The 15,194-nt window shown below is 29.9% G+C and overlaps 2 protein-coding genes across 4 annotated transcripts in view; both read left to right on the top strand.

Annotated features, from left to right (window-relative positions):
- The window catches only part of LOC129907170 (neogenin), a 409,252-nt gene that overhangs the window by 310,032 nt on the left and 84,026 nt on the right, over positions 1-15,194 (top strand). The gene's annotated exons all lie outside the window — the stretch shown is intronic.
- Positions 5,583-15,194, top strand: part of LOC129907187 (protein stand still) — a 123,201-nt gene continuing 113,589 nt past the window's right edge. The window contains exon 1 of the mRNA XM_055983284.1: positions 5,583-5,599. The gene's annotated coding sequence lies outside the window, so the exon portion shown is untranslated. The remainder of the gene's footprint in view (positions 5,600-15,194) is intronic.

Here is a 15,194-nt window from a genome sequence, read left to right as displayed (position 1 = left end):
AAAATACCTTACCTTCAACCTCCACCAGCGAGCGAGGAGATTGCCGTAAGGAATTTTAAATGAGAAATAGGAACTTGATGAAATTTTTAAACGCACCTGCAAAAAGAACAACAACAACACGAAAAGGTATTAATAATATGAATACATAATATTGTGCAGAATTAAGTGTATTATACATTTTAACGAAGAAGAGAGTATAAGAAGACTGTTGTAGGTTTTTTAGAGGAAATTGTTTTACATACTTGATGTGGGTGACTTTAGTCTTGCTTTTTTTTGTCTTAAGGAAAAGGGAAATTTATACCTCCCTTTTTTACCTACGTGAATTTGTACAGATATAATCTGTCAAGGGACTTTTGTGAAGATATTTCCGTTTTTTTGGCAGAACGAAAAGAGGAGACATCTAATTCAAATCTTTGACATACCTTATATCCGAGAAATGGGAGAGATAAAAGGTGTTAGAAAAGGTTGGTAGTAGATATAGGCCCCATATAAGTCTTTGAATCACTGTGAAGATTTCACTTTGCTTTTTTGTACCTACTTCTTCTTTTTTTTTTTTTTCTTGTCATTTAACGAAGTTATTTTAAGCCAATTCCTAAGAGAATGACAATATTTATGTCTTTTGGGGGAATTGTAAGAAATTATATAATGTATATATCATATATATGTAATTTCTAGATTAAGCATGAATTTCTTGTGAGACTTTAAATTCTTGAGGGAAGAAAATGTGACGTAAACAATTTTTGAGAAAGGATTTTATATGAATTAAAAAGATAGAGTGTAAAGAGGCGTTACTTTTTGTTGGCATAATTTTCTTGGTACGAGAAGAATTCAACCAAGTTTTTTTTTAGCAATTTTAAAGACAATAAAAGCGATTAATTTTTGTCAATTTTTTGTATTACAAAATTTATAAGATAATCATACAATGCAATAAGATGATTTTTAAGCTAGGGACTAATATTTAATTTAATTCGTTACTTTTTGTGGAAAAAGAGGACTTTATTAAACGTAATCATATTTTGCAAATAAAAGCGAACTTTTTTTTTCATTTTTGAATTTTTTTATATGAAAAGTTTTTATCGAAAAGTCTGGTATATTTTCTAAACAATAAAGCTATTTATATCTTTCGTAAAAAGTATAATAATGAATTTTTGACATCATTAATTTTTCATAAAAAAATCAAATAAAAGTAACTTTTTTTATTTTGTCGGTGTTTTTACACATGACAACCAACTATTTACTTTATATCACCGCAAAGCTTGTTATTTCAGCTTTAATTATATGTATAATTCACACATGTATTTACAATGCCTACACTGGTGATTAGTCGTGGCAATAGATCTCCAAAGTTATTTTGTGGATATTTTGCACTTTTTGAATTTAAGATTGTGTAACTTGTACAGCATGTATGATTTAGAGGTTATATTACCTTCTTAAGTCAAGCTAAATTATCCACACAAACGTATTAAAATCAATCTTACTTATAGGTCCTATAAATTTGAGATTTCTTGCAAGCAAGCTTTCAAAAATTTCTAACAGTAAAAAACGGCTCAAAATACCCCAAACAAAATTTGTTTTTCAAAAATTCATATTTCTAGGTTCAGTGCCTTAGAAAAAATCTGTTCAAATGCTTAGTTTTTTCTTTAATATCTTTCTCTTTGTATGTTTAAAACTTCTGTAAAAAATGTCCTCTACCTTACCTCTTTCATAGCTTTTTAAAAACAAACTTTCATAACTGAGTATTGAAATAATTTTTGAATTTTTTCAACACGTCTACCATTTTTAACAAATTTATCTAACCTTAAAAAAAATTCAGTTCTACAACTTATCGTTTAAAAAATAATTTGTTTTACTTCGTTTTATCCTACTTAATGAGTGAATTTTTAAAAATCCTGTCTAAGTCCCTATTTATTCATTCCCCCTTATATTAAAAATTAAAAATTTGTCAAATCGCATGCGAATTTTAAAATTGCTACTTTAATTTTAATGGGGAGTGAATAAATTTGGCCTTTAGTGTTCACATTCAGTATAATATCCTTTGAAATAAGCAATAGTAGATTTTGTATAAAGTTGGACTTGGCGTCATACGACTTGGCCTATAAGATTTGCAATCTATATCACACTGCTAACAGGCTCAGGCTGCTTAATTTTACCTACTAACTTTGTTATTTAAAAAAAAAAAAATATATACATAAAATATTTATAAAAGGTTAAAAACTATATAAAAATTCATTGTATTAAAATGAATGTATTCAAAAAATTTAATAAGAAGAAGATTTTGTTCATACAACATCGTTTTTAATAAGTTTTTAACGACAATATATATGTAAATATTTAAGTGTTAACGTAGTCAATCTATGCATTTTGGAAAATATTTGCGACAATCAGGGTTGTAACAATATCAACTAAAAAAAATGCATTTGAAATTTAACAAAAAAAAAAAATATTCCTTGCAAATAAAAAAAATTTCTGCATGGAACAAAAAATTGAATGGAAAATGTTTGCATTAGTTTTAGTTTTTTTTAGTTCATTTTTTTTTTTAATTTTCGTCGAATTTGTTACATTTTTGATTACACTGGTCTGAAGTCAAAATTTCACAGGCACGTCACGTTTTCGAAATATTTGAATATTAACAGGTCAAAAACGCATTTTGTTGGTACTTTTGGTGTTGAATTTCATCACCGTTAATTTTTTTTTTTGCATAACTACTTAACCCATTAGCACCCAAGTGTAGTAAAAATTAAAAATAATATATTTTTATGATATTTTCTGTTTATTTAGATAAAAGTTAAGATATATAGAAAGAAAAATTATTTTTTAAAATTGTTTGTAAGGAGTTATGGGGGTGTACTTTTTTTAGTACAATGGGATCATGCATACCATATTAATTTTCATAAAAATTAGAATTTTCAAAACACTCTTTCGCAATGCATAGTGCAACATTGCACATTCAACAGCAACATTTTAACCATAAATGACATTTGAGACACTTTAGTTGATTAGGCAGTTTTTTTTTAACGAAACTGTTGTCTAGCGCTCTCTATAATGCGATTTTTGAGGTATTGGAGTGTTAGTGCTTTTGTAATTTTAAGTCGAACATTACGGTAGCCGTAGCTCTATTATTTTTATGTTGTCATCATCAATGTCTTCTTTATCTGTCATACTACCCAATGGTCAAGAAATCAGGGATATAAGGCCCAGGGACATAACCTCGCACGAACAACAAATCCTATAGTGTGTCCACCATTGTTTACACAATATTATTGCTTACATATTATACAGTGCTTGCACTCAGTATTAGTGAAATATGTTTAGGAGGGGAAAGAGGGCATGCTTCCCCGCAACCCCTGCTTGGACGCACTATTGGATATGGGGTAGGTGCGAAGTTGGTTGTATGCAAAGTTCCTTTGCATTTGAGGAATCTGGAATTAAAGAATCCTTTTGTTGGATACCTTTTGAAAACAAATATGCTTGGTGGGGTATAACTCCATAAAATTCTGGTACGGACTGATGTCCCAATTAGGTCGGGCATAAGTACAAAATCGAATTTTCTATTTGGGAGTAATGTCCCACTTGAGTGGGACTTGAGTAGGTCATAAGCCCCATAAAAGTGGGCGTAATTACCCTGAGCCTTATTTCCCTGAGCCAACTATAAGCTTTTACTACTTCCGCATTGTTATCGACTTGTTCTAGGACAGCACCAAAATTTTGGAAAAGTTTTTCATACAAATTTATACTGGAGATAGTTATAAAATCCATTCAAAGTACTTGAAAGAAAAATGTATGTATGATCCCACTGTACTTTTTAAAGTACATTTAACTTTAGCTTTGCTTATCTCCGTATTTATGTATAAAAATATGATTAAATTTATTATTTTCTTAATTTTGGGTTTATTTCCAATTGATTATTGCAGAAAAAATCAAAGCATTTGGTCTATAAATTTTTTTTTTATATACAAACTTTTTCGACCGTAGCAAAAACAAAAATAATTTAAAATGCTTTGCGCGAAAAGACAATTGGGTACACCCTAATTCAATTTTTTAAAAATATATGTATTTAGAAAAATCAAAAACACTCAGTTAAATCTAAAAAGCATCTTTAAACGAATATTTAATGTCCCCGACTGCTTTTACATGCACAAAATGTCAATGCATTTCACTGTACTTTAAAAAGTACAATGGGAGAGAATGGGTTAAGCAATCTTCAAAAGCCATATTTTATGTTTATTTTTTTTTAAAGCTATTTGTTTCTAAAAGATATTTGGTATAGAAATGTATGATATCTCAAAATCTTGGTGGTTAAGGTAACTTATGGTTTTTTAAAACATATTTGAAGTAAATTTCAGTTTTGGACTCCTGATTTGGAATAAAAAAAAGCAAAATATTACAGAAAAATATATATTTCAGATCAAAGGTCAAAAAACATATCATTCAAGATTAGCTTTTGGGACTTTATAGCGAAAATAGTGATAAGCAGAGCTCAAAAACTAGACGTGATGGAATAAATCTGTTAACAGTTTTGAATTCAGCACACTCAAGTTTATTGAAATCACCTTACAGAGTTCTTGCTCCCGACTTTTTTTTGTTTTTTGCCGATCAGTGTAATTAGCTTTTCAACTATTATATTTAAGCTTATATAAGCCATATACCTAGTCAAAATTGTATCAAATTCGACGAATGTAAGAAATAAATATTTAATGGATACATTTTGCATTGAATTGTTTTTTAATGCAGAAAATTTTTTATTTGCAATATTTTTTAAAATTTGTAATGAAAATCAAATACCTACATTGAAAAAAAAAAGATTTTTAAAAAACCTGCTGTTAGCTTATTCCATCTAAAGGAACATCAAACTATAGTGATTTCTGCGCGAAAATGTGTATTTTTTTATTTTAACATTAGATATACGAGTACTGAAAATGTTTCTCGTCAAAATAGTTGTGAAGAATTAATGTAATGGATACTTTTAACCTTAATAATTCTTATAAAACCTAAACTAACTCAATTGGTGCAAAGTAAATTTAACAAATTGATGAAATACTACCCCATTTTGAATTGTACATGTTTTTAAAATTTCTAAAAATCAAAGAAATATAGCTGCCAAAAGTCTTCCCAGCGGTGGAAAGGGCTCACTAAACGGAAGAAAATTCTGAATTATTTAACGTAACTTCCTGAATGAGTTTACCTACCAGTTTTAAAAGATTTGTGTTTCTGGTTAGCAAAAACATTCAAAAAGTTCTTAATTTTAATTAAAGTTGAGTATTTTCTAGACTTCTGCACCGTAAAGTTCATCCGATATTTTTTCAAATGTAACTACCATATTCAAAATTATTTTACCTTGAATTCGTACAAGGTCTTTTTTCCAACAAAAGACCAATTAAATCTGACGACCTTGAATAATTTCTTAACCACTCTCGACCAATTTTAATAATTTTTTTTACCTCCCAAATTATTATCCATGAGAGCTTAAATATTATATACAAGAAAATACCTTGAGCTTATATGTAAAAATACCTCGGTCAAGTAGAGTAATATATATACCTTCCTGATTTTTAATAAACTCAACAAACATCCCATCAACAACCTTCAATCTCATATATACCTACAATAAGCAACAAAATTATTCAACCAAGCTGTTCCAAAGGCACTTGACAATATAATTTATACCCCCCATCAACCCTGAAGCAAAACCCAAATCAGCAGAAAAAAAAAATAATAATAAAAGAAAAAAAAAAACGAACCTCAACACCAGGCTCTAATGATGCGTGGGAAAGCCTAACGAGATTTGCCAAGTGCCTCAATATTTCCATAACTCGTCCGCTGCCGCAACACAAAATGACTTTTCTTCTCCCGATCAGCGCAGCCATCAGAGCATTCAGCATTATTTCAGCAATCATCACAGAAAAAGAGATATATAAATGTGGAATATTTTAGGACTTTTTTTTTTTTTTTTGCAAATCGACATCTCGTAAACACTTCTCGCAACAACCCCCTCAGAGAATATAGTGGCAATTTTCTTCTCGGCTCGTTTACACCGCATAACTCATGATGGCGGTTTGAGTACCGCAACCACTTCACTTGTTCCATCATCATCATCATCTTCCGTCGCCATCACATACGCTCTCGCTACTATAATAAAGGAGTGAGTAGAGAGTACCCCTGCGTTGCTGCATGCATTTTTAAAACGTCAATTTACTCTGCCCCTCTGCCACTCTAACCCCGCCGGGACCATCACACTTCTTGACACTTAGACGCACACTCCTCTGAGTGTGTCCTCGTAAAATCTAAAAATATTATATAAAACTTTTAAGTGTTTAGATTTTCTGCCACACAGAGGAGTCTTCTAAAAATAATAAAAGCAAATAATAATGGCGACGACGACTTCGACAGTGGCACATGTTTTGGCATATTACGACTCATATACACTTACGACTGAACGAACGATGCCATCTCCTAACTCTTTGTGGGTATCACAGGAGGCGTACTTGGCTATATAGCCCCCATGGACATCGTCCACCTTTGTATCTGTCAGACGGAGACCTCGGGCACATACTAGATTAACGTTTGTGTCAATATGCATTGATGCAAAATGCACTCGAGCAGTCGTCGAAATGGTCCATTCATATCCTCTCGGGGAGTCTTACTACTCTTCTAATGTCGTCATCGTGTCATTGTTTCTGCATCATCATAGTCTACATGGTGCATTTGGCAAATTGCATCTCGTTTATGTCCATGACACGAAAAGACTACATCGTCGACAACAGCGACGAGAGTTTGAAAATCTCTCTTTGATAATGCTGATGGCGGGCTACCTACTTTCTCGCCAGGAGACAACATAAAATATTATTGATCGCATCAAGTTCGGTTTTATGGCGGCCATTGAAATGGAATTAGTTCCACTGGTATTCACACGATGTGACGACGCGACGCGAAGTTAATGGATTCATAAGCATGCACCGAATTATTGTCGATAAGGTAGTTTAGTGTGCAAACTACTTGCGCGATGCGATGATTGGAGGGTAATGAGATTTTTGTCTACAGTTGCATTTATAGTAAAAGTAGGAAGAAGGAGCTATACTGTCTACTGTCATTGTCCTCTCCATCGTCACACAGCACAAAAAAAGTGCAATTTAAAATATCAGATTATGGCCATTGAAAAAGTACAAAAGGATAGAGAACAACGAACGGTTTGTTTGCACTTTAGATTGAAATCTTTCTTTTGGGTACTTTTTTTTATTCTTTTTTGACAGAATATAAATAGATTATTATTAACGTGGTCGTGTTGAGAGGACGAAAATCATCTTAGTCTTGATGTGGTTTAAATGAGATGGCGAAAAATTATGATACCTACGTGTTTGTGTCTGGAGGATGTCTTGTGGTAGGAATGTTGGGTGGGATATTTTTTTTGCCGACTTAAGTTACATTTCCGTTTGTAGTTTTGGGTTCTATATCCTTTTTTACACTCAGAAAAAAAATACTTCTAAGGGAAATTTTAACTGTTTTTACTTTGGAAGTATGAATCGGGAAATTCGAAATCCCAGAAACCCTTAATTCAGAAAAATCAAAGCTTAGAACATCGAAATCTCGAAAAACTCATAAGAACCCCAAAACCAAACAAACGCAAAAGCCTCAAAATCCCGAAAACACTTTCATGATTTTCAGGACTTTTGTTTCTTGGAGTTTTGTTTTTTTCTTTTTCGAAATCAAACCGATTGTGATCGAAGTTCGAAGTTTTGAACCTGTTCTCAGCTGTTCAAATATCTGATGTTGGGGCTCTGTATAGCTGCCAATATTTTGTATAAATAAAATTAAATCATAAACAATTTCCGGCTATAAGATTATCGGATTTTGTTTATTTTTAATTTTTTTGTACTTCTTAACGATGTCAACATTTTGGATTCTTAGAATTTTCATGATTCTTTAATTTGGGCCTGCGTAATTTTTGGATCCTACCCGGATTTCATGTTTTTAACTTTTTGATTTTACAAGTCGCTCGTGATATCTTCCTAAATTTGTGTTTTCGTAATTTTAGAATTAAAGGTTCTTTGGTGATATTGGTTTTAAAAGTACTAAAAAGTTGTTGGACTTTCGTGATATTGAATTTTCTGTTTTTGAGCTTTCGGGCTCTCTAGGTTCTTGCGTTTTCATCCAGATCATATATTTTTTTTTAAATTTTCAAAAGTATTTTTTAAACATTCAGTTGAAAAAGTTTTTTCGCTAAAAATATTAAGCACTTATTTCAGTAATGCAAAGTTGTAAGAATCATAAAGTTCCTAAATAATGTACAAAAAATTTGTATGTGCAAAAGTCAAAATTACACTGGCACGTCACATTTTTGAAATATTTGAATATTAAGAGGTCAAAAACTCGTTTGCTTCTGACTTTTGCACCGAAAAAAAAAAAACAATATCAATTTAACATTTTTTAATTATCAAATTAACATTTTTTAAATATCAGCCAAAAATGCTTTATAAAATGTGTTTTATGTGTATTATTGAAAAATATTAAATAAAAAATTCTTAATGTGTACTAATTTAAAGGCGCTTTGTGTTTTTTCGAAGTAAAATGTATGATTTACTGAGAAAATTTAATCGGCACTAAGATTTTACTTCACATAGTTTGGGAGAAAATAACAAAACAATTACATATATCACCTATAATAGAAAAAATAATATCACCATTATTTTGTAAAGAATATTCCCTATCAGTAATGTTTTGAAAAAAGAAAGAAAATTCTTAAAATAATAAAAATAATAAAAATGAAAAGGAAAGAAATAGGTTTCATTATAATAAACTAAAACGTAAAATCTAGTCAACATTGATATTTTAGTTGTCAAAGTGAAATTTTCACTATCCACTTAAACTTAAAAAAATGTCAAAATGATATTTTAATTGTCAAAGTGAAATTTTCACTATCCCACCTGAAATTAAAAAATGTCAAAATGATATGATAAAATATCGAAATTGATATTTTAATTGTTGGACGACTTTTGTCACTGAAAAATGTTAATTTGATAGCTGTTATTATCAAATTTTTTTTTCGGTGATGGGGTCGAATTTAATCACCGTTAAATTTTGTATTGAAAAACTACTTATGAAATTTCTAAAAGCTATATTTTATCGTCTTAAATATGTTTATCTTTTAACAATATTATTTTTTTCTAAAAGATATTTGAAATATAAATTTATGATATTTCAAAATCCTAGTGGTTAAAGTACCTAGCTAATGTTTTTTGAAGCAGATTTGAAGTAAATTCCAGTTTTCGACTACTGATTTAGATAAAAAAAAAGCAATATAATACCGAAAAAATATATATTTTAGTCCAAACATCAAAAAGCATTTAATTCAAAATTAGTTTTTGTGTCTTAATAACGAAAAAAGTGATGAGTAGACCTGTTTTTTGCCGACCTGTTTTTTGCCGACCAGTGTAATTCAAAAAGTTCAATCTCACTTAAAATAATTTCATAATTTAAACTTTCAAAAAAAAAATATTACTATATTAAAAAAGTTAATTTCGGGGCTTCGTGCTTCCATATTTCTAGATTTTCGGTTTTGCATTTCTTGTGTTTCCTGAATATTTGCTCACAGACCCCAAGAAAAAGTTCAATATTTAAAAAATCGAAAAAAATCAATACCCAAAATATTAATTCGATTAAGAAAGAAACGAAAACTCGTAAAAAATATTTTTTTCGAATGCAGAAAACACGATAATTTGAAAATCACAAAAATTCATTAAAAAAACATCGGTCAGCAAGTTCAGTAGGTACCAATAAAAGTATCTTAAATAATTCTCGACTGAAAAGGTAAAGTATCTTAAGTCGACTTAAGATGTTTCGCGTTTTTTTGTTGAACCTCAGTGCCATCCTAATGGCCTACAATTCTAACTTATCGGCATCTTTCTATCTCACCCTTTTTAGTCTATTGAATAGACCCTTTTGGATGGAACAAATTCGTTCAAGAGTTTTTATTGCTGATTATGATTCCTTGGCATACAAGAATACTCCAGCCAAAAGTGCTACTAAATCCGTTGGTGCATTTCTGAGAAAACGGCAACACTGGTCGGTTTTCAGTTTTTTTGATTTAACTCGAAAACCAAGCCTGACTTTGAGGTGATTCTAAGACACTTTTCATAGAAAATTAAATTTTCTGTCAAGTTAAGATAGTTAAAAAATTTTAAAAATTATTTTTGACTAAAATTCTAACCTAAAATCAAAGAAAAAAAAGTTAAAAAATTGACAATTTTATTTTTTTTTACTAAATCAAGGGGCATTTTGTGTTTGTAGCCGGGACGTCCAAACTTTGTACTAATGAAATAAAGTAGAGGTAAAATCCTTTGATAATATGCAATTTTTATTTTTTTTTGTCAAGAAACAACTTAAATGTACCTATTCAAATATTAGCACTTTTTCTAAATTTTTGACTTTTTTAGTTAAAAGCAAGTTTTTAAAACTCGATAAAATCGTATTCATTGGTAACTTTTAGACTTTTAAAGTAAACATACTTCGAGGGATTGATTTAATATAAACTAAATATGACAAACAAAAAAATTTATTTGCATCCTTATGGCCTTTTGTGCAATTTTGTGTATGTGCATTTTTATAAATATGGGTCCAATGGATGGACGGAGAGCCATTAGCTTTGGTCTATTGCATAGAAGAACATTTAATACCAACTCTTTTACTGTTTTCAATGGCCTGAAAAACAATTCTTGTAAAATCCGCGACCAACGAAAAGTTTCTCTTGAAAAACGAAAAAAATACTCTAATGAGTTTGAAACAAAATAGCTCAAGCAAATTAGTAAATCAAATTGCATTTTTCGCGGGACAAATTTTTTTCATGGAACGTGTTTAGGTGAATGTCCTTATCGTAAAAGTGAATTTTTTGGGATGATAAGATATCAAGAACAGCCGCCATCTTGGAAAAGAAGTCGGTGCCGTTTTTATTTTATAACTCGATTTTTACTCATTTAAACCAAAAATGTCCGGGGATAGACTTATTATCAATTAAATTATCTAAAAAATGATATACAAATGAATTCCGTGAGTTAGTTAAATTCAATTTTATAGTCGGTCAAAGTCCGGGTTCTTCTCGCAAGGTTAAGACAATATGACATTTTTTCAAATATCTGAAGAACTTTTTATTTGTTTGAGATTTTCTTAAAGAATGAATTATAGCACTTTTAATTATCTATGAAATGAACCCTTTATTGTTTTTGTAACCATCACATTGTAGAAGCAACCAAACGTCGAAGTCATGATATACGATTTTTTAACTGAACATATTTGGGATTTCAATAGTTCAAATAAACAATCAAAAATTAAACACAATAGTCTCGAAAACATAACGGCTTACACACCTCATATCTTGAGTTAGGTATACTTATCGTAATGCTGAGATTGAGGTGTTCATGTTTAGGAAAAATGACAGGGCATCAGTTCTTATATGTAGAATTTTAAATAGTGTCACTTTAGCTAATTCACATTAATTGGAAAATTCACTTCATTTAAAGCCTCGAAAACCATATAAAGGTTAACATTAAAGATTTCAAACTTTGAATTCAATATTTAGACGAATATAGTTAAAAAACTGTTTACTTATATTTTGGTTATACCTCCACTTCAAAAATTTGCTCGGTCTAATAGAAGAAAACTTGTTATTTTCTCACTTTTGACTAGTAGAATGTGAACTTCGACGTTAGATGGCTTATACATTATGTTGGTTGCAGTTACGATAAAGGGCTCATTTTATAGATAATTAAAAGTGCTATAATTCATTCCTTAAGAAAATCCCAAACAAATAAAAAGTTCTCCAGATATTTGAAAAAATGTCATATTGTCTTAACCTTGCGAGAAGAACCCGGACTTTGACCGACTATAAAATTGAATTTAACTAACTCACGGAATTCATTTGTATATCATTTTTTAGATAATTTTATTGATAATAAGTCTATCCCCGGACATTTTTGGTTTAAATGAGTAAAAATCGAGTTATAAAATAAAAACGGCACCGACTTCTTTTCCAAGATGGCGGCTGTTCTTGATATCTTATCATCCCAAAAAATTCACTTTTACGATAAGGACATTCACCTAAACACGTTCCATGAAAAAAATTTGTCCCGCGAAAAATGCAATTTGATTTACTAATTTGCTTGAACTATTTTGTTTCAAACTCATTAGAGTATTTTTTTCGTTTTTCAAGAGAAACTTTTCGTTGGTCGCGGATTTTACAAGAATTGTTTTTCAGGCCATTGAAAACAGTAAAAGAGTTGGTATTAAATGTTCTTCTATGCAATAGACCAAAGCTAATGGCTCTCCGTCCATCCATTGGACCCATATTTATAAAAATGCACATACACAAAATTGCACAAAAGGCCATAAGGATGCAAATAAATTTTTTTGTTTGTCATATTTAGTTTATATTAAATCAATCCCTCGAAGTATGTTTACTTTAAAAGTCTAAAAGTTACCAATGAATACGATTTTATCGAGTTTTAAAAACTTGCTTTTAACTAAAAAAGTCAAAAATTTAGAAAAAGTGCTAATTTTTGAATAGGTACATTTAAGTTGTTTCTTGACAAAAAAAATTAAAAATTGCATATTATCAAAGGATTTTACCTCTACTTTATTTCATTAGTACAAAGTTTGGACGTCCCGGCTACAAACACAAAATGCCCCTTGATTTAGTAAAAAAAAATAAAATTGTCAATTTTTTAACTTTTTTTTCTTTGATTTTAGGTTAGAATTTTAGTCAAAAATAATTTTTAAAATTTTTTAACCATCTTAACTTGACAGAAAATTTAATTTGCTATGAAAAGTGTCTTAATCATCTCAAAGTCAGGCTTGGTTTTCGAGTTAAATCAAAAAAACTGAAAACCGACCAGTGTTGCCGTTTTCTCAGAAATGCACCAATGGATTTAGTAGCACTTTTGGCTGGAGTATTCTTGTATGCCAAGGAATCATAATCGTCAATAAAAAGTCTTGAACGAATTTGTTCTATTTTTGCTCTGGTGCTCGGGTCTATTAAATAGACTATTTTGCTTTTTTATGCACAAAAACAATTTCATCTTATGTTCAAAAAACACATATTAAAACCCTTAAGTAGACTTAAGATTATATTGGGTTAAGACTTTTTTTATTATTGTGAAATTTTAAATTATCTTATGTTGACTTAAGGTATTTTCGTGCGTGCAAGCAGAAACAAAAAGTCATCATTAAGTTGACATAAGATAAAATATTTTAGAAAATTCCGAAAGAGTGTGAAAAGGCAAATCATCTTATGTCAACTTAAGATTTTGGAAATTAATATAAAATACAATTTATAGAAAACGCCAAACTATCTTAAGTCATATTTTTCCTTGTAACGGGAAAAATATTAAAAATATCATTTTTGAAATAAATTTAATAAAAAAGATCATAAAATTTGACACCTAAATTTTTTATACAATTAAATCTACACTTGAAAGAATTTTTGGGAGGCAGCTTTGAAGTGTTTTTTTGCTCTCCTGAAAAATCATCAAAAGTGACATAAGATACTTTACCTTTTCAGTCGAGAATTATCTTTTCAACAAGTTCAAGCTTCTGGGTTTTTAAGATTTAGATTTTAGACTTTGAGGATACGAGATTTTGTACTCCCTAGATTTTGATTTTCTGTCAAAATTCTGGGATTAAAGGTTTTCCAAAAATTAATTTAATTTTTTTCTTTTTTATCATTATATATCTTTTGACAAAAATAAATTATAAGAAACTAGAAGAAATCCCATTCAAAGTATGTTCTCCCGGAGCTGGAATTTTTATTTAATTTTTCAAAGTCCTGGGTAACATTATAAATTGTTTAAGGTCCAGGGTTATCTAAACCGAAAGCTCAAAAAAAAAAATAAATTGATTAAAGAAGTTCAAAAACAATATTTAATTAAAAATCTTCACTTCGAATATTCTGTGTAGTTTTTCAATTGAAAAAAAAAAAAATTGAAAACTTCTAAAATGGATTAACTTCCTAACTTTATCAAAATTGAAACATTGATTACCATTACCATAAGCAACAGAAGTAATCCTCTCTGTTACAATTTTTTGTTAACTCTGATCCCCAAAAATATCGAAAAAATGTATTTTTCTCTGAGTGTATTATATACCACTACTATATCTTTGTATGTATATGCGTGCAAGGATTAAGGATTTTGTATGTATATAAATTGCAGCTTGGCTTAAGGATGGGCTGATAAGCTTTTGTAGGGTAGCGAGGATGAGAAAAAAAAATAGACTCTATTATAGTGTAAGCGCCCCATGGAATTGGGAAATTTGTTTGCATTAATGTCATGAATCCTTTTGTGCGAGTAAAAGTAACACAAAAACACACAAAATTTGCTTCTTTCTCTTTGGTGATTCTTTGAAAAAGCATCATCCTCGTCATCATCATCATCACAAGAAATTACATCAAGACAGAGAAAAAAAAAAGTTATAATAAAAACTGAATAAGGAAATGTTTTCATTGTTCGTATGTGTGTAAGGAAGTAAATGTCCTTTTAGAGAAAACACACAATAAAAAAAAAATTGGCTTTGACGTACTTAGTGTCATTTTCTTCTTTTATTTTGGTGCGGTGTTAAAGGATTACTAGAAACTGAAAGAAGAAGCAGAATAAGAACCCAAAGTAATGCTGTCATATATTGAAGAATCAAATAAGGAAGTGTTAGCTAGAGGAGCTTTGTGTGTGCAAAAAGCCAGAACATGGAGAAGAAGAAGAGATATGTTATTGATTTACGCGTGAATATGTCAGTATGTCGAGGATTTCTTTTTTTTTTTCGAAATTTTCTTCTATATCAAAGTTAAAGAAATCAAATCGGAAATAAGCTTCAAGGCGTTGAGTAACGGTGGCATTTTCTCTTTGGATTTATAAAAGATTCAATATGGGTGTCAAGTAGTAATGTACTCGTGTATTACCAAAAAAAAATGAGAGGAAAAAAAAACGGAAGGAAGTTTAAAGCAATTTATTATAATAGCTTTGAAGTGATTGATTTGCATTTTAAAATCTAAGCCGTTCAAGCTCTTATGTGGAAAATTATGCAAAAAAAGTAGAAATCGTTTACAGAGTTTAGTCCTCCTTTCATTTTAAAGGATTTCTGAGTTATTAAATGTTTGTACTTAAATTCCTGGAAAAATTACATAACTGCAAAGGAACCTAATACACCAAATGCAGCAATGA

Source organism: Episyrphus balteatus, chromosome 1 (genome assembly GCF_945859705.1).
Source record: "Episyrphus balteatus chromosome 1, idEpiBalt1.1, whole genome shotgun sequence".
NCBI lineage: Eukaryota > Metazoa > Arthropoda > Insecta > Diptera > Syrphidae > Episyrphus > Episyrphus balteatus.
The sequence above is the reverse complement of the archived record's forward strand: the minus strand, read 5'-3'. Positions and strand labels throughout refer to the sequence as shown.